Genomic DNA, 24,439 nt, shown 5'->3' on the forward strand with positions numbered 1-24,439 from the left:
TGCTCACATGTCCTGGTCATCACATGGGCTGTTACCACAGCCAACACATTGTCAGCCACTAATAGTCCCCATTAGCAATTATTCATTCTCCCAAGCTTACCTTCACCTGTTCCTTTGTCTGCCCAACTGTTTCTCTTTCTCTCTGGGCTCCTTCTACCACCTATCGTTTATCAACCTTTTTTTTCACAACAATCAGTTTTAATGAAAGGACCCAAATGTTAGTTCTGATTTTTCTCCCCTGATGCTGCCAGGCCTGCTGAGTATTTCTAGCAAATTCTGTTTTCACTGCTGTTGTTTTTGCAATATGAGTCATTTGCTAAGTTTGACTGTCTTTTTTCTGGAAATGTTTTGGTCACCTATCTTACTATGTCCTTAAATGGCTCAGAGTCACCATTTGATTGATGATGCTTGTGTGAAGTGCTCTGGGGCTGTTTGCCACATTAAAGGTATACTGTTATTTTGTTGTAGTAAATAGCACAACATCTGTCTACTTGTTCATCTGGACCAGTCCATGCTGGTTAGTATATGTGTCGCCAGCCCCCGCAGCTTCAGAATGCCTTTCAAATGGACAGAATCAAAATCTTGGCCATGGCAGCTGAATTTTGCCTTCCAGGTTCTTTCAAGCTACAAGGCCTCCCATCGGAGCTTGATGGGGCTGGATGGTTGTTGGCATGCCTTGGCCAAACAGCAGTTTTGTTCAGAGAGGCTTTGTCTTGAAACAGTGATAAATTCTGCCTCATTTCCTCAAGGGCGAGATCAGCAAAAATGTCTATGGTGTGTAATGATGATCAGCAGGTCTACAATTATCAGCCCAGACTTCAAATGAAAACCTGTGAACACATGGTGAACTGGGTGATTGTAGCATTTGCTGGAAGTTATTCATGGAACTTTGGATGCTATCAGACAGTATGCAAATGCGATTTGCATTATTTAAGTTTGAGATTATTTCCCACAGTCAAGCATTTTATGAAATCCCTATTTGTCTCAAATGTACATCTCATTAGTGAGATTAGCTTTTATATTTTCATGATTTTAATTGCAATGACTTAACAGAATTTACCAACTGCAAAACCTATTGAACCCTCTGTGGTTCAGAGCATCGAACATAGATCATAGAATTGTGCAGCTCTGGAATGGGTCTTCTGGTCCATGACGTTGTTCTGAACATAATGCCAAGTGAAACTAATCCCTTCTGCCTGCCCTTGGTCCATATCCCTCTATTCCTTGCATATTCATGTGCTTATATAAAAGTCCCTTAAATACCCCTATCGCATCTGAGAGATAGTAGGAACTGCCAATGCTGGAGTCTGAGATGACGAGGTGTAGAGCTGGATGAACACAGCAGGCCAGGCAGCATCAGAGGAGCAGGAAAGCTGATGTTTCAGGTCTGGACCTTTTTTCAGAAATGGGGGAGGTGAAGAGGGCTCTGAAATAAATAGAGAGAGCGTGGACCTTCCAACTTCTATCATCGCCTTCCCCTCTCTCTATTTATTTCAGAGCCCCCTTCCCCTCCCCCATTTCTGAAGAAGGGCCTAGTCCGGAAATGGTGGCTTTCCTGCTCCTCTGATACTGCCTGGCCTGCTGTGTTCATCCAGCTCCACACCCTATCTGCCTCCATCATCACGCTTGGGACCATGTTCCAGGCTCCTATCACCCTCTGTGTGAAAAATGTACCCCTCAGATCTCCTTTTGAACTTTCCCCTTCTTGCCTTAAATGTATGCCCCTTACTGTTAGACATTTCAACTCTGGGAAAAAAGATTCTGGCCATCAACTTTATCGATGAATCTCATAATTTGACAGACTTCCAACAAGTCTCTTTGATTTCAATTAAAGATATGCGTGTCATCGCTTCCTTTACCCCCGCGATGGTGTGGGATTAGTTAACTACTGTTTTACAGTGTTCACAACCTGTGTAAGGGGTTAGTGCCAAGATCCTGACCTTCGGGTCAAACAGAGGTGTGGGGTGGAGGGGCGTGGTACTGGTTGCAATGTTCTGGGAAACAAACAGTAACCTCGATATTAGCCGAATTTGCCGATTAATTGCCAAACAGCAGGCTCTTGAAGAGTGACAGCTCAAAAGGAGGCAGCCATTGTTGATCACATAGCTTCGCTAGTAAAGATATAAGCATTTTAGTGAATGTTGTGAAGTACAATTTCAAGATTAGTTATAGTGCTTGCAGGGAACCATCAAAGCTCACGCGGAGATCCTCTCCCGTTCTGTTAATTTTTTGAAAACATATTTCGGCCACCAACGATGCCTATCATGAGTTGATCCTTAATTTGCGTTTGTTTCAGTTAAGATGTGGTTGGACAGTAAACCTATGACAGGCATATTCACTGTCATGCTGTATTTGGAAATGTCTCTATAAGAGCTATGTTAGCAATTTTTGATAGACATGCTGTCAACATCTCCCAATGGGGGATCATTATGCACAGTTTTAAGGTAAGCTGTCTATTGGATATTTTTCCTACCTATTAGCCAAGAATGATCCACTATGTGGGTAATGCAATGTGAGGCCATGTCTTAGAGGCTATCGCTTTGCTTGACACTAAGAAACACATGGTAGGAATTCTGGCTCATTCAATTTGATTGTCCCCATCTTCCTGATGGTGATGTGCCTTAATCCTGCTGTGGCTGCCTCCTAATGTTAAAGCCGAATAAAATTGGGAATGCAGTCATGTTCCCTACCATTCTGTCATGCAGATTATTGGGATGTCAGACTGCAATTGCAACATTGCATTTCAGGCCCGCTCAGTTCTAAAAGGAGCTTTTGCATAAACAGGCACTTGATAGGATAAAGCTGCGTGAGAAGGAGAGAGACTGAAGCTCCAATCAGAAAGGGAGTTTTGAGGAGGATTTTATAAAACTGATAAATGGTAAGAAGGATGATGAAGAAGAATGGTGAGTGCAGATTCTGTCAGTACAGTAAGAACAAGCTGATTGAGGGATCAATGTGGTAGTGAAGATCTGACTATAAGACCATAAGAAATAGGTTCAAGAGTAGGCCATTCAGCCCCTTGAGCCTGCTGCTCCATTTAATAACGTAATGGCTGATCTGACATTTCTCACATACACCTTCCTGTTTTTCCTCCATTACTCTTGATTCCTATCTGTCTATCTCAGCTGCAAATGTACACAAGAATGATCAATAAATGTCTGGAATTAAGAGTCTAATGATGGCCATGAATCCATTGTCGATTGTTGAAACACAGCCATCTGGCTCATTAATGCCGTTTAGGGAAGGTAGCTGCCATCCTTACCTGGTCTGGACTATATGTGACTCCAGACCCACTATTGCCCTCTAGGCAATTACGGATGGGCAATAAATGCTGCCTAGGCAGTGATGCCCTCTTCCCATGAGTGAACTAAAACAAATCTCTGATCCCCACAGCTCTCTCTGCAGCAAGGAGTTCCAAAGACCCACACTCCCCTGAGAGAATAATTTCCTCCTCATCTCAGTCTGAAATTGTTCCCCTTAATTCTGAGACAATGCCCTGTGGTCCCAGACTCTCCCATAACAGGAAATATCCTCACAGCATTTACTCTTTCAAGCCCCTTAAATATCTTAAATGTTTCAATGAGATTACCTCTCATTTTCCTAAATTCCAATGAATGGAGCCCAACCTTTTTAACATTGGCTCATAAGACAATCCCTCGATACAAGAGATCATTTTGTGAAATTTCTCTGAAATGCCTCCATTGAAACAACATATTTCTTCAGATAACTGCTCACAGTACTCCAGGTGTGGTCTCACCAGCACCTCGTACAGCTGAAGTAAGATTTCCCAACTCTTATACTCCAACTCCCTTGATATAATTCCATTCCATTATCATTCCATTAGCCTTCCTGATTATCTGCTACACCTGTGTGTTAGCTTTCTCTGTTTTGTGCACAACTTCCCCAAGTCTCTTTGTGATGCAGCTTTCTGCAGGTTTATGTTTCATTTATTATGGAGATGCTACAAACTGACCAAAAATTTTTAAATAGTACTATTTCATAAACTTGGAGAGGATAAAGTGGTGAGAGGCTATTTAGGGTAATGAAGTTGCAAACAAAGTTTCTGGAGGATGACAATTGATTAGGCTTAATATGAGGGGATGCTCCCTGGGGTACTAAAATAACACCTCAGAACCTGGTATCCCATCACCAAGGCACCCTTTAGTTACACGTGGAGAGTCCCTGATACTGATCCAGCTCCCTCAGAGCCAGCTCTCAGAGTGAACAGAACTGTTGACACTCCTGTTTATATCTGTCAGCTAGGGTTCCCTGATTGGATCAGGCTCACAGCCCCAATCAGGGAACTCATATCCTATGAGCGCCATCTGACTGACCTCGCTACAATCACTACAGGCAAAGATAGATATTGGTTACAGAATTCCTAAGGAGACTATCATGGATTAAACTGAGCACCAGTATGTACTTAGAATGCATTCATAGAATCTCTATGGTGTGGAAACAGGCCCTTCTGCCCAACAAGCCCACACTGACCCTCAGAGCATCCTACCCAGATCCATACTCCTATAACCCACCTAATCTATACATCCCTGAACACTATGGGCAATTTAGCATGGCCAACCCACCTAGCCTGCACATCTTTGGACTGAAGGAGGAAACTGGGGTACCTGGAGGAAGCCCACGCAGACACAGGGAGAATGTGCAAACTCCACACAGACAGCCACAGAGGGTAGAATTGAACCCAGGCCCCTGGCACTGTGAGGCAGCAGTGCTAATCGCTGAGCCACCGTGCCGCTCATGAATTGCTCACATAAGTGCATATATGGCTGGAGTGTCATGGTATGACATGACTGTTAGTAAACCAAAGTAAACAGAGTAATATGAAGGAGATAACAAGGTGTAGAGCTGGATGAACACAGCAGACCAAGCAGCATCATAGGAGCAAGAAGGCTGACGTTTCAGGAACACTGGTATGGTTGTGTTACAGCTCAGTTAGCTGTATGGCTGGTTTGCAATACAGAGTATTACCAACAGCAACAGATTCAATTCCTCTACTGGCTGAGGTTACTATGAATGTCTATCCATCTCAACTTCTGTCCTGATTTATGGTGACCTTTGGGTTAAACCATGCTGTCCCTGCCTCTCATGAGGGAGCAACCCTATGTTCTGCTTGTACTATGGTGACTTTGCCATTTATTCCCATTACTACCTGTTTATTCTCTCTTCTTTCCTGAATCAATATCAAAATCCCTTTGCTTTTCGACCCATTTTCCTCTCTCTGGGCTCCATCTCCTCCTATCTGCTTACTCCCTTCTCCCCTCACACCCATCAACAGTATGAGTACCACCATCTCCTAGCTGCTTCTAGTTTTCAACTCATAACATTAACTCCGTTTTCTATCCACAGATGCTGCCAGACCTGCTGAGTTTAGTTTAGATTCCCTACAGTGTGGAAACAGGCCCTTCGGCCCAACAAGCCCACACCGCCCCTTGGAGCATCCCACCCAGACCCACCCCCCTATAACCCATGCACCACAGATAATTTAGCATGGCCAATCCACCTAACCTGCACATCTTTAGACTGTGGGAGGAAACCGGACCACCCGGAGAAAACCCACGCAGACACGGGGAGAATGTGCAAACTCCACACAGACAGTTTCCTAAGGCTGGAATCGAACCCAGGTCCCTGGCGCTGTGAGGCTGCAGTGCTAACCACTGAGCCACCGTGCCACCCCTGATGTTTCTCCAGCAATTTTGGTTTCTGTTTCAAATATACAGCAGCTGCAGTTCTTTATTTTGTTCCACTCCAAAGCATCTGACTGCAAGTTACTGGCTGGTGCTTGATGTAAACCCATTCAGCGTGGTCATACTGGGGTGAGTGCTTTATGTTTGTCGAGCTGTGAGTGGTCAGCACAAGGATCCAGTGAATGCGCGCAGAATGAGTTCGGGAACTGACTGGCAAATCAGCCGGAACAATTTGATTGAGTGTCATTAGTGCCCTTCACAGGGTACGATGACATATCTGAAGACGCCGTGGTTGGCATAGTGGCACGGTGGTCTCAGTGGTTAGCACTGCTCCCTCACAGTGCCAGGGACCCCAGTTTGAACCCAGGCTTGGGTGACTGTCTGTATGGAGTTTGCACATTCTCCCAAGTCTGCATGGGTTTCCGCTGGGTGCTCCCTTCCCTGACCACCCCCCACCCTCGCAACAGTCCAAAGAATAGAATTGAATTTTCAAGAAAGAATACAGTGGGAATGTTTAAGTTGCCATACCACTGTGCTGATATTCATAACAGAAGGTTTAGATCAGAAAAATATTAAGACAAACTCTGCCGTGGTTTAATTTGCAGCTCCTGGGTTTGGGAAAGGGCAGTACCGCTGTGGAAAGCCACCACAGAAGGCCGTCACTGTGGGCCGTTGGAATACCGGGCCGGAAGCCATCAGCGAAGCACGCCACCCACTCCGGGGCCAAATCCCCGGGCCTGCAAGACACTGCTGAAGCTGGCCATTGGCAGTGGCTGCCGGAATCTCGGGAGTCGCAGAATCCCGAAACCGCCACCTTGTCGCCAGAGCCGGGCCAGCAGGTGTGCCAGAAGGCGCCCGGAGGAATGATGAGCCGAAACCACCACATTGCTGAAGTCGTTACCGATGGAATCCCGGGCTGTGCCACTGGAGCAGACCAACCCAACGGACATGGCTGCAATGGCCCTCGCCACCCAAAACGTCCTTCCTCCACCAAAAGAAAGTAACATTTTGATGTTAAAAATAATAAATGGAAAAAAATTTGCAAAGAAGCTTGTGGCAGGGCTGGAAATCAGAAGTAGATGGGCTCAGGAGTCCATACACTTTCTACCCCGCTGCCACCGTCTTGTTTCACTGGATTTAAAACATGTGCAGGTGAGTTAGATTGGCCATGCTAAATTGCCCTGCAGTGTCCAGGGAGGTGGGTTAGCCATGGTAAATGCAGAGTTACAGGGATAGGGTAGGGAATGAGGTCTGGGTGTGATGCTCTTTGTAGGTTTGGTGCAGACTCAATGGGCTGAATGGCCTCTTTCTGCACTATATGGATCCTGTGATTCCAAAGAGTCTTGATGTACAGTTGGCACCATTTTAACCCTTCAGGACTTGCATTAGTATCGCACCAGCAACCCTACACAGCCAATTTTCATAATCAGTAGATCTGGAATAGAATTGCTACAATGGATTATCAGAAATAGAGTTTGAAAAAAGAGTGTGATGCAAGCCTTCTACATTTACACAGCCATGGTTAGTAGTGAAAGCAGATTGATTTAGGTCAGACTGCACACAGAGAATGATAAACTAGGATACAAACTTTGAGGGAAGCGTAACATTAGCTTCTGTAGAATGGAGCAAACTTGAGTCAAAAGATGTTTCATTTCTGTCATTGCAAACCAATTATTTCAAAGGTTAGATGGGAATGTGGTCAGTGACAAGATTAATGTTCATGTGGCAAATACAGCTTAGATGCAGTATTGAGAGAATGATGCAAAATGCATTCCCTGGGATGAGACTTTAAAGCAAATCTGTCTCCTTCAGTTGTTTAGGTGAATATCCATAATTCTGGAATATTAATTGGAAAGAACAGCCTGTTCTTCAGATGGGAGGAGGAATGTTGTCCAGGACAATCAACAGAACTCAAAATTAAGTCACTGACTTTTTCCTCTTAATTTCCTGTCTGGGACAAGAGGAAGGGCACGAGTGAGCAGGTTTTTTAATAGTGTTCTTTGATAACTGTTGGGCAAAAAGAGATTTGGGACAATTTTCTGAAATCATTGAGTGAAGCATTGATTCTGCATGATTCACTGAATGCATTGAATAGACCAAACGGTGATTCTTATCCTCTGAATAATGGAACTGTGAAGACACGCATGATTCTTATCCACACCCAATAGACTTATGCTTTGACATACACTTTAATAGCTTATACATCATGTTAACTTCCGTGTTACATATCTAGCTGAAGTAATGAACAGTATAAATGATGGGCCAGTTGAAATTTATGTTTGTTGGGTAACGATATCAATGTGTGAACAGAATTGAGATAAATAGGGCCAAGCATGATCGAAAGAAATAACAGGACAGATCTGAAAGTCTAAAAGGCCCATTCCTTGTGATGTTCAATTGCTCTGTGTTTGATTATGTGAGTCAGTCTACTATGGATGCTCACTGTCTTGTTGGTTAAACCCCTGAGGGTGGACTCACAAAAGGAGATGGGAAGAGTTGGGAACTAATCTGTAGAATGGAGCAGATATTTATTGCGCTGAATAAAGCCTTTTAGAGACATAGAGCACAGAGTGCCTATCAGACTGATGCATCAGTTCTGCATTGTTCTAAGATATAGAAAATACAACATTCCTGTTCTTATATTCCTGCATATATTGCATATCCAAGTGAGTTCATGGGACAGGAATGCCATTTTAACCAGGAAAGTGAGCAGTGAGTTCCCCTCCAAACCAACCTAGAGGTAAATGCAATAGACTCAAAAAAGCCCCAAAACTCAGATTTTGGATCTTTTTCCCACATTCATTGCAGAACTGCAACTCATGAGTGACTGGATAGCCAATAGATTTTGTGTTTAGTTTAGATATTCCATACTTACAGTTTCTTCTCTTGTGATGTTAAGCATTGAGATATGAGCATTTTATGGATTAGATTAACAGACTAAAAGGTATAGCCAGTTGGCTTGCTCATCAGGCTGGCTGGTTATCGTGCAGACATTTTATCATCCTGCTAGGCAATGTCATCAGTGCAGCCTCCAATGAAGCGATGTTGTTCTGCTTGGAATCTATATGGTCTGGTCTGTTAAGTTAGGTTGTGTCATTTCCAGTTCTGTTCTACATGGGTCTGTATATGGGGTCTAATTCCACATGTTTGTTGATTTCAGTGTTGAAAACCAGACCACATTATGACAAACAGTCACAAGGATCAAAGACCCCATACCTATGACATGCAGAACCAACATAGTTTACCTTGCAATGCCTCCAACAAATTCTTTCAGCCAGACCAAAAGGAAACTAGCCATCAGGATACATGAACACCTGCTAGCAGCAAAAGGACATGATGAACTTTCCCTCATCTCAGAGCACTCAGACACTGGAGGCCATCAATATAACTGGGACGACGTGACCATCCCAGCTCAAGCCAATCACAGACATCCAGGGGAATTCCCAGAGGCCTGGTTTTCAACCCACAATGCAATCAACGGACATCTGGAAATAGACCCCATATACAAGCCCATGCAGAACAGGACCGGAAATGACACTACCCGACAGAACCAACCGGATCATAGAAATACCAAGCGGAGTAGAACAATATCGCTTCATCGGAGGCCGCAGTGATGATTTACCTTGCATGGTGACAAAACATCTGTATGATAGCCAGCCAGCTCAGCAAGCAAGCCAACAACCTCACCCACAAACCGAGCTACAAATTTTCACAAGAACCTTAGTTGGTGTAGCATGTAGAATAGCAATGGGGAGAATATAACTTACATCAATAGCACCTGCTTTTCAAGCTATTTAAGAATTGTTAGCTGGATTGAAGTCAAAATGTAATACGGTGTTGCTCCATAATATATAGAACATAGAACATAGAGCATAGAACAGTACAGCACAGAACAGGCCCTTCAGCCCACAATGTTGTGCTGACCATTGATCCTCATGTATGCACCCTCAAATTTCTGTGACCATATGCATGTCCAGCAGTCTCTTAAATGACCCCAATGACCTTGCTTCCACAACTGCTGCTGGCAACGCATTCCATGCTCTCACAACTCTCTGTGTAAAGAACCTGCCTCTGACATCCCCTCTGTACTTTCCTCCAACCAGCTTAAAACTATGACCCCTCGTGCTAGCCATTTCTGCCCTGGGAAATAGTCTCTGGCTATCAACTCTATCTATGCCTCTCATTATCTTGTATACCTCAATTAGGTCCCCTCTCCTCCTCCTTTTCTCCAATGAAAACAGACTGAGCTCAGTCAACCTCTCTTCATAAGATAGGCCCTCCAGTCCAGGCAGCATCCTGGTAAACCTCCTCTGAACCCTCTCCAAAGCATCCACATCTTTCCTATAATAGGGCGACCAGAACTGGACGCAGTATTCCAAGTGCGGTCTAACCAAAGTTTTATAAGCTGCAACAAGAACTCACGACTCTTCAACTCAATCCCCCTGCTAATGAAAGCCAAAACACCATATGCTTTCTTAACAACCCTGTCCACTTGGGTGGCCATTTTAAGGGATCTATGTATCTGCACACCAAGATCCCTCTGTTCCTCCACACTGCCAAGAATCCTATCCTTAATCCTGTACTCAGCTTTCAAATTCGACCTTCCAAAATGCATCACCTCGCATTTATCCAGGTTGAACTCCATCTGCCACCTCTCAGCCCATCTCTGCCTCCTGTCAATGTCCCGCTGCAGCCTATAACAGCCCTCTATACTGTCAATGACACCTCCAACCTTCATGTCATCTGCAAACTTGCTGACCCATCCTTCAATCCCCTCATCCAAGTCATTAATAAAAATTACAAACAGTAGAGGCCCAAGGACAGAGCCCTGTGGAACCCCACTCACCACTGACTTCCAGGCAGAATATTTTCCTTCTACTACCACTTGCTGTCTTCTGTAGGCCAGCCAATTCTGTATCCAAGCAGCTAAGTTCCCCTGTATCCCATTCCTCCTGACCTTCTGAATGAGCCTAAGATGGGGAACCTTATCAAATGCCTTGCTGAAGTCCATATACACCACATCCACAGCTCAACCCTCATCAACGTTTTTAGTCACATCCTCAAAGAACTTGATAAGGTTTGTGAGGCATGACCTGCCCCTCACAAAGCCGTGTTGACTGCATTTAATCAAGCCATGCTCTTCCAGATGGTCATAAATCCTATCCCTTAGAATCCTTTCTAACACCTTGCAAACGACAGACGTGAGACTTACTGGTCTGTAATTGCCAGGGATTTCCCTATTTCCTTTCTTGAAGAGAGGAATTACATTTGCCTCTCTCCAGTCCTCAAGTACAACTCCAGTGGAGAGCGAGGGTGCAAAGATCTTCGCAAGTGGCAAAGCAATTGCATTTCTCGTTTCCCAAAGCAGCCGAGGACAAATCTGGTCCGGGCCTGGCGACTTGTCAATCTTAATGTTTGACAAAATTTTCAGCACATCAGCTTCCTCTATATCTATCCATTCCAGCATGCACACCTGCTCTTCAAAGGTTTCATTCACTACAAAGTTCATTTCTTTCTTAAAGACAGAAGCAAAAAACTCATTTAGGGCTTCCCCTACCTCCTCAGACTCCACACACAAGTTCCCTATGCTATCCCTGATCGGCCCTACTCTTTCTTTGATCATTCTCTTATTCCTCACATAAGTGTAAAATGCCTTTGTGTTCTCCCTAATCCGTTCTGCCAAGCCTTTCTTGTGCCCCCTCCTGGCTCTCCTCAGACCATTTTTGAGCTCCTTCCTTGCCTGCGTGTAATCCTCTAGAGCTGAGCTCGACCCTAGCTTCCTCCACCTTATGTAAGCTACCTTCTTTCTTTTGATGAGAAGCTCCACCGCTCTCGTCATCCAAGGTTCCTTTATCTTACCCCTTCTTGCCTGTCTCAGAGGGACATATTTACTCATCACTCGCAACAACTGTTCCTTAAACAGTCTCCACATGTCTATAGTGCCTTTACCATGGAACAATTGCTCCCAGCCCATGCTTCCTAACTCATGTCTAATCGCATCATAGTTTCCTCTTCCCCAATTAAATATCCTCCCATTTTGCCTAATCCTCTCCTTCTCCATAGCTATGTAGAATGTGAGGCAGTTATGGTCACTATCACCAAAATGCTCTCCCACCACAAGATCTGATACCTGCCCCGGCTCGTTTCTGAGCACCAAGTCTAGAATGGCCTCTCCCCTCGTCGGCCTGTCAACGTACTGCGTTAGGAAACCCTCCTGAACACACCTTACAAAAACAGCTCCATTCAAATCTTCTGCTCGAAGGAGGTTCCAATCAATATTAGGAAAGTGAAAGTCACCCATTACAACAACCCTACTACGTCCACACTTTTCCAAAATCTGTCGACCTCTGCTTTCTTCAATCTCCCTGCTGCTATTGGGAGGCCTGTAGTAAACCCCTAACGAGGTGACTACTCCCTTGCTGTTCCTAATTTCCACCCACATTGACTCGGTAGGCAGATCTTCCTCGACAATGGAAGCTTCTGTAGCTGTGATATCCTCTCTGATTAGTAGTGCTACACACCCTCCTCTTTTCCCCCCCTCCCTATTCTTTTTAAATGCTCTAAACCCTGGAACATCCAGCAACCATTCCTGCCCATGAGAAACCCATGTCTCCGTTATGGCCGCAACATCATAGCACCAGGTACTGATCCATGCTCTAAGTTCATCACTTTTATTCCTGATACTCCTTGCATTAAAGCAAACACACTTTAACTGATCCCTTGGTTCCTTCCCAGGAAAATCCTTCCCACTAGCTGGTCTACCTCTTGCTACTGCCTCACCTGCATCAACTCTCACCTCTGGTATACAGCTCAGGTTCCCACCCTCCTGCCATACTAGTTTAAACCCTCTCGAACTACTCGAGCAAACCTTCCACCCAGGACATTGGTCCCCTTCCAGTTCAGATGCAACCCGTCCTTCTTGTACAGGTCCCACCTTCCCCAGAAGGCATCCCAATTATCTACATATCTGAAGCCCTCCCTCCTACACCAGCTGCGTAGCCACGTGTTCAGCTGCGCCCGCTCCCTGTTCCTCGCCTCGCTATCTCGTGGCACCGGTAGTAAACTAGAGAACACTTCTCTGTTCGTCCTGCTTTGCAGCTTCCATCCTAACTCCCTGAAATCACTTTTTATATCCTCAATCCTTTTTCTGGCTATATCATTAGAGCCAATATGAACACGATTTCTGGCTGTTCGCCCTCCCCTTTTAGAACCTTATACACCCGATCGGAGACGTCCCGGACCCTGGCCTCAGGGAGGCAACATACCTTCCAGGAATCCCGATCCTGACCACAAAATCTCCTGTCGATTCCCCTATCGAGTCCCCTACCACGAGTACCTTTCTATTCTGCCCCCTTCCCTTCTTTGCCACAGTGTCAGGCTCAGTGCCAGAGAGCTGACTACTATGGCTTTCCTCTGGTAGGTCATCCCCCCCCACAGCAGTATCCAAAACGGTATACTTATTGCTGAGGGGACTGCCCACAGGGGATCTCTGCACTGTCTGTCTGCCCCTTTCCTCCCCCTAACTGTAACCCATCTATCCTTGTCCTGAGCCTTAGGAGTGACCAACTCCCGGTAACTCCTCTCAATTACCCCCTCTGCCTCCCGAATGATCCGTAGTTCATCCAGCTCCAGCTCCATTTCCCTAACACGGTTTTCAAGGAGCTGGAGTTGGGTGCACTTCCCGCAGATGTAGCCAGCGGAGACGTGTGCCATGTCTCCCACCTGCCACATTCTGCAGGAGAAGCAAGCAACTGCCCTAGCATCCATACCCCACTTATCTGAACACCCACTCAGTCCTAAAGTAGAAAGCTTAGTTCAAGTTGCTATAAAGTTAATAAAGTTAATAACAAACTTATATTCAATAGAGAAAGTTTAGAATGAACCTTCCCTTATTAACTAGGTTAGAGGAGGAGGGCGGGTGGGAGGCACTACAGTTGTAGAGTCTCGGGTTTAGCCGCCTTGCTGATATATATGGTCACTGCTTTCCTTCCCGGCTGCCCCTCTGGTCCTCGTCACTTCCTCCGCTGCTCCCGCTCCTTCTGTGAAAGAGGAAAACACGGCTGCCCGCGACCGGTAAGTAATTTTTAAAAACTGCCTTACCTTAGCTGCAGTCTTCCGGGCTCGTCTTACCTCCGCTACTGCTCGCACTCAAAATGCAAAAGATATAAAGAGATATACAACGCTATGCACTAGATTGAAGTGATTTGCTACTGGGTTTATATTTAGCAAGCAACCCCTACCAACCTACACCAATTAATGACTAAACTGACACCTTTTCTCTGGCCTCAGCATCTGTTATATTGAAGAAATTAAATGAAGAAGAGAGCAAGACAGACAAGTCCTTGTTTTATTTTCCCACTGTCTTAAACAGAGCTCATCAAACAAGTATGTTAATGGGAGAATTCAGAAGCTTTTTCTAATCTGCAAGCAAGCTATGTATCAATAGTCGCATAATATTTCACCCCGGGGGAGTTTTTACAAGTGTGATGGATTTTTGATGCCAAGTACCATCAAACTCGAGAGAGCAATGTGATGATTTCTAGAATCTTGTCACTTTAAAGAAACAGAACTTCACAGACTGCGCATTGATCGAGTGATTCAGAGAATGTTGACATATTCTAGAGTTGAGGAGCAAGGCACTCGTCATCTTCTCAAGGCATGATTGCTGCTGAGGAGTGATGATGTTTTTCTACATTAAGTAATAACAGAGCACCGGAAAGTAATTTTCACAAGCTCCATTTGGGATCACCAACGTTTTCTGAACTCACGTTCCTCATCCATGTCATTTTCTGTTTCCACCACAATTGACTAAGAGATGGCGATGGTTTGTTAACTTGCCCCACTGAAGTCCAGAAGCCAGGGCTGCTTCTTAGCTCCCAGGAATTCTGAAAGCCTCTTATTTTGCCCTCTTGCCTTCTCTAATTTTTGTCACATGAGCAGGCGACCCGAGGGCTATCGGCATTGGCTGTGGTGTCCAGCCAAAGGGAGATCAAGCCCAATGTAGTAGAGAATGTTCCCTACAAATAGGAGATGGAACTCCTGTGAGGAATGAAAGCCCAGCATGGCTAAGCACTAGAGAAGGACCTTTTAACTTTATTTCTTTTCTTTTACATTATACTAAGAAGGACTTAAATGTTGAACTTTTAACTGTATTTCCTTATTTTTGAAATGTTTATCTAAGATTTTGTACCTTGGTACATTTGCAGCTAAAACTAGAGGGGCATACATTTAAGGTAAGAGGTGGAAAGTTCAAAGGTGATGTTAGGGGAAAGTTTTTTAGACAGAGCGTGGTAGAAGTCTTGAACACGCTGCCAGGGGTGGTGGTGGAGACAGATATGATAGGGGTGTTTATGGGGCTTTTACATAAGCACATGAATATGCAAAGAATGGAGGGATATGGACTAAGGGCAGGCAGAAGGAATTAGTTTAATTTGGTGACATCTTCACCACAACGTGATGGGCTGTACAGTTTTGTGTTATATGTTCTGTTATACACTTTTCATTGTACTCCTGTATCCCTGTACTTGAGTAGATGTGACAAAAAAAATCTAATTCGATTCAATCAATTCAGTTGATTAATGGCTATGTGCTCAACTGCCTCAACAGGAAGCTGTAGAATTTCCATTTTAATCCTCCCCACCTTTCTCCCGTAAACACTCCTTATAAGCTGCCACATTGATCAGTTATTTTTGGTAAATTGTCTCTGTTTGTGACTTGGTATGAAATCTGATTTCCTGTGGGGCAAGACCCTTTGTTTTATTCTCTATGAAATGCTGGGCTAACCTTCATTGCCCACGTCTTAATGTCCTCGAACAAAATGGCTTGACTAGGCCACTTCAGGGGATAGTCAAGTGTCAAACACTGCAGTGTGGGTGTTGGAGTCACATGTAGGACAGATCAAGTGAGGACGGCAAATTTCACTTACCGAAAGGACATCAGTGAATCCAATGAGCTTTTCAACAATTGACAGTTGATACATAGTCATCATTAGTCTAGCTTTTAACTCCGAATTTTTGTTGAAATGAAACTTCACTGCTTGCTATGTCCCTGCAGTATTAGTCTGGTACTCTGAATGACTTGATCTTTGAAATTGCCACTCCACTATTTCCTCCCCTTATAAATGCAAGTAGATTTTTTTTCTCCCTGAAAGAGGAAGCGAGCCATACTAACGAGAAAATTTTCTATGGAGGTTCTCTTGCAATTGTGCACCCTTACTTCAATTGTCATGTTCCTCCTTTCTTTATCTTGCTGGCAAGGTCAGTTTATTCAGTTGAATTTATTGTCAGTCTCAGTCCTCAATTAGCAATGGTTTTAAATCAATATGAATCCTTAATCAGCATTGCTAACTATACAATTGGTCGAAAAATAAAACATCCTCGCTCAATGGCTGGTTTTCTGCAACATGGCCATGATCAAACAATTGGCAATCCAAATCAGTTGTTGATTCCTATTGTCCCCAATGTCCATTCACCTGAACTGAGTCATGAACCTTATACAGAATCCCAGTCTTTTCTGATTCATTTTTAAAATTAATGTTAGAAGTTACTTATAGAAGGAAAAGTTATAAGCGATGGATAGGGTTATAGCGTTAGACAGATATATTTGAGTAAAATATTCTTGCTAGGAAAGTCTCCCGAGTTAACCACTCTCAATGCATAGAATTCCCCCATTTGGGTCTTAACATATGAAGTGTGATTATAATCTTTGTGTTAAAATGTGGTATATGATGTGGAGGTGCCGGTGTTGGACTGAGGTGAACAAAGTCAGAAGTCACACGACATTAGGTTATAGTCCAATTATTTGAAACCACAAGCTTTCGGAGTGCTGCACCTTTGTCACCTGTTGAATGAGCAGTACTGCAAAAGCTTGCGATTTCAAATAAACCCATTGGACTATAACTTTGCACCATGTGACTGAGACTGTATTGTATTATAAGAATAAATCCTGGATTACATTGTGTTACATTTGGGTGGCACGGTGGCTCAGTGGTTAGCAGTGTCACGTGATAGCATTCAATTCCATCCTCAGTGACTGTCTGCACACTCTCCCTGTGTCTGCACAGGTTTCCTCTAGGTGCTCCAGTTTCCTCCCACAGTACAAAGATATGAAGGCTAGGTAGGTAGGGCCTGGGTGGGATGCTGTTTGGAGGGTTGGTATAGATTCGCTGGACAAAATGGCCTATTTCCACACCTGTAAGGATTCTATGATACAATAATAGTTACAACCTTACACGCTGGAGAATTATCAATGGGAAGCAAAAATGGAACTCCAACTTTCTACCAATGATTTCACACAAAGTCAAGTTATATCCTATTGACTTGTTGCATTTTAAAGCTAAGTAAAATGTGGAGAAAAGACAAAGGCCTTTGCTCAATCCTACTGTTTAAGCTCCAGCGTACTTCCACCTATTTCACCTAACTCTGTCAACATACCTTTCAACCCTTTCTCCATCATGTATTTATCAAGCTTCCCCTTTAAAGGCATTTATATTATTTACCTTGACCACTCCTTGTATGAAAGAGCTTCACATTCTAAAAACTCTGGATAAATCCATTTTTTTAAAATTCTATATTGATTTCATCTTGATGTTCTTAAATTAATGATCTCTAGTCTTTGATTCCTCCACTAATGAAAATATATTTTCTATATCTAACCTATGCATAACTAATGACCTCTACTGTTTTTTTTGTTGACGTTGCCATCAGCGTAGTTTATGAAATGCAAATTAGTATAAATTCCTATATAAATCCCTTTTGATTTTTGCTTGTTTCAATATTAGAAAATAACCAGCAGCAGTTTTATTCTTTATACCAGATAAAAGTTTGGTTTATTACACGGTTATTGCTGAAATTTGTTTCAATAAATTAAGATAAAGTTAATAGCTGAACTATAAAGATCAGAAGTAAGTGAGGATCAAAGTTACATCAGTGAGATCAATCTCTGCTATTGTTGCAGGCCTGGTTTGCTGAGGTTTGTTTTGCTGGAGCAAAAGGGCTGAAAACTTGAAGCCCACCCCAAAAACTATGCTGATTTCTGGAACTGAATACTTAGAGGTTATACCCAAACGTGGCCTGACCAGAGTCAGCTCTGGGATTGATTGAGGGTCACTTTGCTTTTTTGACACTGCAGGTTGTATCTCCTGGTAACCTAGTTCAGTATCGTAGTTATGGATACTTTCCTCCTGTCTCTATGCTCAGAATCAGTGACTGCTTTTTATTTATTCGCTTGCCGGATGTGGGCATCGCTGGCTGGATCAAAATTTATTGCTCGTACCTAGATGCCCCTGAGAAAGTGGTGGTGAACTGCCTTCTTTAACCGTCGAAGTTTGCCTTCTGTGGGTCAACCCACAATGCTCTTAGGAAGGGTGGTCCAGGATATTGACCCAGCAGCAGTGAAGGAACACCAGCATATTTCCAAGTCAGGATGACGAGTGGTTTGGAGAGGAACTTGCAGGTAATGATGTTCCCATGTATCTGCTGTCCTTTTTCTTCAAGATGGAAGGTTTTGCTTTGTTTCACTTTGTTTTCATGACAATGTAGACAACTTCACATTTCTCCAATTACGTTCCAAGTCCAAAATGAAATTTGTACATTTTAGTGGAATCACCTCTCATTCTTCCATGATTGAGGGTACAAAGGGCTGATCTTGGGAATTCTAGGATTCTCTCAAGGTAAACTTGCAGGTTGAGTCAGTAGCCAGGAAGGCAAATGCGATATTGGCATTTACTTTAAGAGGACTTGAGTATAAAAACAGGGGTGTACTACCGAGGTTTTACAAGGCTCTGGTCAGGCCACATTTGGAGTATTGTGTGCAGTTTTGGGTTCCATATCTCAGGAACAATGTACTGGCCCTGGAGCGGGCTTTCAGAGGACTTTCAGGGGTATAGTTCCAGGAATGGAAAGCTTAACATATGAGGAATGGTTGAGGACTCTGGAACTATACTCATTGGAGTTTAGAGGATGGGGGGGTATCTAATTGAAACGTTCAGGATACTGAATGACATGGGCAAAATGGATACTGGGAAAATGCTTCCATTGGTAGGAGAGTCTAGGACCCGAGAGCACAGTCTTAGAGTAAAGGAAAGATGTATCAGAAGAGTGATAAGGAGAAACTTCTTCAGCCAGAGAGCGGTGAATCTATGGAATTCACTGCCACAGAAGGCTGTGGAGGCCAGGTCACTGAGTGCATTTAAGACTGAGATTGATAGATTTTTGATTATCAAGGGAATCCAGGGTTACAGAAGGAAAGCAGGAGAATGAGTTTGAGGAGCTTATCAGCCATGATTGAATGGTGGAGCAGACTCGATGGGCTGAATGGTCTATTTCTGCTCCAATGCCTTACATTCCTATGGTCTTATCTACTAATGTCTTCCCACAGGATAGCACTGTGAATGCCGGAGTCAGTCTTGTGGGCCCTTGTTACATTCACCAGGAAGCAAAACTACCTTTCTTTTGGTAAAGGGATCAAACACAGTACCTGATGTGGTCTCACCAAGTCCCTATATAATGGCAGTAATAAATATGTACATACCATTTACTTTCCTAATTACTTGCTGCACCTGCACATCCATTTGCTGAAGGTCAATGACAGCACACTGGGTCCTCTGAGTACCAACACTTCAGTCTCTCATCCCTAAACTATATCCTTACTTCCTTTCAGTTTGGTTTTCAAGACAATGTAGATGACTGTATATTTCTCCAATTATATTCCCTGTGCCAAATTCGTCTTCACCCACTCAGTGTGTCTATGTCCATTTGCAGCATCTCTGTATTCTTCTCACCGCTTATTTTCCTGCCCAGTTCTATGCTTCAGCCAGCTCTCCTTTTTCTAAGCCATTGATGTGAATTATAAATAGCTGTGGCTTCAAAACGCCCCTTGCAGTACTCCTCTAGTAACAGCCCATCAACCTCCAAGTGATCCATTATTCTGCCTGTTAATCTATTTTATATCATTGCTAAATCACAAGCTCGACTCCAGGAGCCCTAACGTTGTGTAACAATCTGCATATGGCAGCGTACCAAATGCCTTTTTTTGAAAATCCAAATATACACCATCTGCAGGTCCCCCTTTTCCTGTCCTGCCACTTACAGCCTGAAAAAGAAACTCTAACAGCTATCTCTGCGGAATTGCACAGCCACCGAGTCAGACAGTACATGATGAAGAGGAATCAGTTGAGAATCATTGTTAGTGGTCTCTTGGAGACTGATTTAGTCTGACATTTCTGAGGGGGCAGTTTCCAAGCCTCTGCTGAGGTTTAACTAATTAACCTTCAGGGCTGTTATCCTTTTTTAATTGCTGTTAAATAGCAGTTTCAATGAATTGCTTTATCCCAAGCTGTGTTTTCAAATCATACTCTGTAGAGTATAATGTTTGATTTGTTGGCGTAATTTACTGTGCAAAGGAAAAGAGATTAAAGTGGCAGATGGATTTTAATGCAGATAGATGTAAGGTTATGCACATTGGATAAGGGTACATGAAATGTCGTGCCAATTAAAGCAACAAGCCAGGGATGAATAATGAAGGCTCTGAGGTTCGGTATGTATTCTGATACTTACCTGATTTAAGTCACCAGTGGGAGCAAGAAAATATGCCTTGAAATCTGGAGCCGAAGCAATGCTTGATAAATTTCCACTGTTTACAGGAGATTTTGCACTTCAAAAAAAAATCATTTGAAGATGTTTTGATATGTCCTAATGTGAAAGGGGTAATGCAATTTCAGTCCTTCCCCTTCCTCATTTGACATTTGTCCTGCTTGATTTGTTTCTTTTTCTTTTCCACAATAAAAATGATGGAAGTGTTGCTGCTCAGAAAACCGAGTACAACGAGTGAATAATACATATTGATCCAACATGTTTCTTTCTGCCACAGAACAGGCTCTAGTACATTCATTTCCAAACATTGTTTTAAACCGATAGTAGAAACTGCAGATACTGGAGAATCTGAGAAAAAGGGTCTGAAGCAGGGCCTCGACCCGAAACATCAAACTTTCCTGCTCCTCTGATGCTGCTAGGCCTGCTGGGTTCATCCAGCTTCACACCGTGTTATCTCTTTTTTTTAAAACTGTCTTTTTCCCCCTGCTGAGGAATACTTGCTGTTCTCGGTCACTGTATTTAGTTTAGGATGTTGCAGCTGTACAAGACATAGGTGAGGCCACTTTTGGAATACTGTGTTCAGGTCTGGTCTTCCTGCTGTATGAAAGATGTTGTTCAGCTTGAAAGGGTTCAGAAAAGATTTGCAAGGTTTGGAGGGTTTGAGCGATAAGGGAGAGGCTGGGGTTATTTTAACTTGGGGCACCGGAGGCTGAGGGGTGACCTTATAGAGATTTGTAAAATCATAAAGGGCATGGATAGGGTGAATAGACAAGGCCCTTTTCCCAAGGCGGGGGAGTCCATAACTAGAGGGCATAGGTTTAAGGTGAGAGGGGAAAATATTTAAACGGGACCTAAGGGGCAACATTTTCATGCAGAGGGTGGTGCGTGTCTCGAATGATGCAGAGGATGTGGTGGAGGCTGGTACAATTACAACATTTAAAAGACCTCTGGATGGGTACATGAATAGGAAGGGTTTAGAGGGATATGTGCCAAATGCTGACAACTAGGACTAAATTAATTTGGGATATCAGATCAACATGGGCAAGTTGGACTGAAGGGTCTGTTTCTGTTCTGAGTGATTGTATGACTCTATTTATCTTGTAATGACAGAATAAGTGATGTGCATAAAAACTGAAAGAACTGCAGATGCTGTAAATCAGGAACAAAAACAAAGTTGCTGGAAAAGTTCAGCAATATCTGTGAAGGAGAAAACGGAGTTGACATTTCGGGTCCGGTGATCCTTCCTCAGAATGTGATGTGAATGGGATGTGATGTGAAGTGATGTGCATATGCCTTTTGAAGGGGTTTTGCATCCTGAAGGTTTAAATTGACTTTCAAAATCACTGGATGAGTCAGACCGATCGTCAAATTATTCAGAATATGGTTTATAAAAACATGGCCTTTCTTCATTCACTTTTTGAATGTGGGCTTTGCTGCCATGACCATCATTTGTTATCCATTCCAAAGTACTCTGAGGAAGTAAAAACACGTCGTTTTCTTGAGCATTCCAGTCATATGGGAAAAGTGCCCACTATATGTACAAGAGAGTTGAAATGGTTTTAATAAAAACATAGCGGTCAGATAAATATTCATCTCAGGACCAACCACATTGCTGCATAAGTGGAGTTGTGTACAGGCGAGACCAATAAAGACAGCGTGTTCTCTAAAGTGAGCCAGTTGTCATATTAACAACAACATAATTGCATCACACCACTTTTGGGAGCGGAAAAATAAACAGGGCTTTGTTTTTTTATTCATTTTGTAGCTGTCACAGTTCTTTGTTAGCTTGATTTCTAAGGAGAACTGACAAAGTCTGATATTCTCTGACATTACTAAGTGACTGTCTCAGCGAGTGTGTTTACGACAGTTCCGTCAGGGGGAATGCTTTATTGGACTGGCTGAGAAAAAGCCCTCTTCCTAGTTGAGGTCACACAGACCTCAGATCATCTGTAGAGGATGCCAGATTAAAAGCGAAAGTGCATCACATTCTCACACAAATGCCCTTGAAAGGCCTATGCATAGTCATAATCATAACAAACTTGTCTTTCATTTCAAAAATAAACTTTATTTATAAAATTCTTTACATACACACACAGTCATTACAGCAATTTGGTTCTGCACTGTCTTAGCATCTGGAGAATCAAACAAATGGACCCCCATTGTACTTTGGCCGAAATGGTGGTCTTTCCCACTATGTTTTTCCATCAGCTGCCACAGGCTTTAGAACGAATAGTAGGTGTTATTCTTTTGCTACCGACCACAGAAATCTGGACCTAATGTTGCACACCTTCCCAATCCCTCTCTGTCACTTCTTTGTCCTTTCAAGTTTCAACACTATTCAGTAAAAGTCTATTATCCCATTTTCAAAGCGCAAAGTTTTTTTTCTCCTTGTCATTCATTCCCTCAGGTTTTTTTTTCTATATGTAATATTACTGCGCACTTAGGAAATTTTCTTGTCACTTCAGTCAGATGCAAATGTGTACATCATCCCCTTAAGTGGAATCGTAATCGAAGCCTCCACAAAATTGTGGGGTTTGTCTTGCTTCAAAATAGTTCTTAAAATGCCTTTGCAAGCAAAAGCCTATTATGCTCATTTCATGTTGTCTGTTTTTTGACGATTCGAAATTGAACACAGGTTTAATGAAGATGTCAGGTAATCATTATCTTTTGAAGTAAAGCTAGAGTTCCTCTTTTTCATACACATTTTAAGAAATAAACTTCAAATATATTACATATATTTGAAATGGCCAGTTAAATTACATTATTCATGGATCTTTAGAGAATTCCATGTTTATGTACATATATGTATATATTTATGTTAATGGAAAATGTTGTATATCTTTATTGAAGTATAATTCAAGGGCAAAGTTTTCATTCTGGACCTCACATTTACAAGTGAATTTCCTAAACCTGGTTTGATTTGAATATATATCTTTCAGTTATTATGGATTGCTGGTTGCGGTTTAAAGATTGAACATCACAGCGGGAAAAGTGAACGTCAAAGTTACAAATAAAAATTGATCTGCTTTTAAAAAATAATAGAATCATGTTTAGGTTGTAGCGTGCTGCAAGAATTCTGCTTATTTCAATTAGACGTACAAAGTTCAACTGCTGACAAAAGTCATAAAATGCTTAGCCTTATAGTATCCTCATCTGCAGAGAGAATGCAATGCACCCTGCAACTGGTCACAATGTCTGTAATTTGATTGTGATGTTCATCCATGTAAAAGTATGGGACGGCAATGCTAGAGATTTCCAAAATTTAAATGAATTGGAAATGGTTCGAGATTGAAATTGAGGAAATAAAATGTACTAAAACAATCAGGTGGAATGTCTGTTTTCAGTGTAATCAGGAAATTGTGTCCAAAATGTGTTTGAAATTTTGTTGGCGAAAGATTGCACTTCAAGTTTCCAAGCAATGGGATGGCACGGTGGTTCAGGGGTTAGCACTGCAGCCTCACAGCATCAGGGAGCTGGGTTTGATTCCACCCCTTGGATGACTGTCTGTGTGGAGTTTGCACATTCCCCCAGTGTCTGTGTGAGTTTTCTCTGGGTGCTCTGGTTTCCTCCTACAATCCAAAGAGGTACAGGTGAGGTGGATTAGCCATGTGAAATTGCCTATGGTGTCCAGGGATGTGTAGGCTGAGTGGATCAGCTATAGGAAATGCAGGATTAGAGAGGAGAGGGTAGGAGGGTGAGTCTAGGTGAGATGCTGTCTGGAGAGTTGATGTGGGCTTGTTGGACCAAATGGCTTGTTCCCACACCGCAGGGTGTTCTCTGAAAGTTCATTTGCATTGTCACAAACATAAAATCCTCCATAAAACTAGGATAACGCAGCACTGTCCGAAAATCTAATTGCTTTACTTTCCAGCCTCATTAAAATGCATTCCTGAGCGTATTTGAGAAGGCATGAACTGGAATCCAGGTGGTAAGTTAGTAGAAAGCTCCTATCATTGTGCCTTTTATAATTGTACCATGCTGACACCACATCAGTCATATAAAATCGCTTGTGAATTTGGAGCTTATAGCAACAACAAAACAATGATCTTATAGAGCAGAAATGGACCATCCAGTCCAATAGGTCTCCCTCCGTGTTTCGGCCCTGTACAAACTTCTGCTCACTTTTCACTTAGCATCCTCAATGCA

At 43.0% G+C, this 24,439-nt stretch overlaps 1 long non-coding RNA gene across 1 annotated transcript in view; it reads right to left on the reverse strand.

Moving 5' to 3' along the window:
* The window catches only part of LOC125463328 (uncharacterized), a 203,791-nt gene extending 189,750 nt beyond the window's left edge, over nucleotides 1-14,041 (reverse strand). The window contains exon 1 of the long non-coding RNA XR_007249811.2: nucleotides 13,803-14,041. This is a non-coding gene — a long non-coding RNA (uncharacterized LOC125463328). The remainder of the gene's footprint in view (nucleotides 1-13,802) is intronic.
* Nucleotides 14,042-24,439: the final 10,398 nt, after the last annotated feature.

The sequence above is a fragment of the Stegostoma tigrinum genome, chromosome 25 (assembly GCF_030684315.1).
Source record: "Stegostoma tigrinum isolate sSteTig4 chromosome 25, sSteTig4.hap1, whole genome shotgun sequence".
Taxonomy (NCBI): Eukaryota; Metazoa; Chordata; class Chondrichthyes; order Orectolobiformes; family Stegostomatidae; genus Stegostoma; species Stegostoma tigrinum.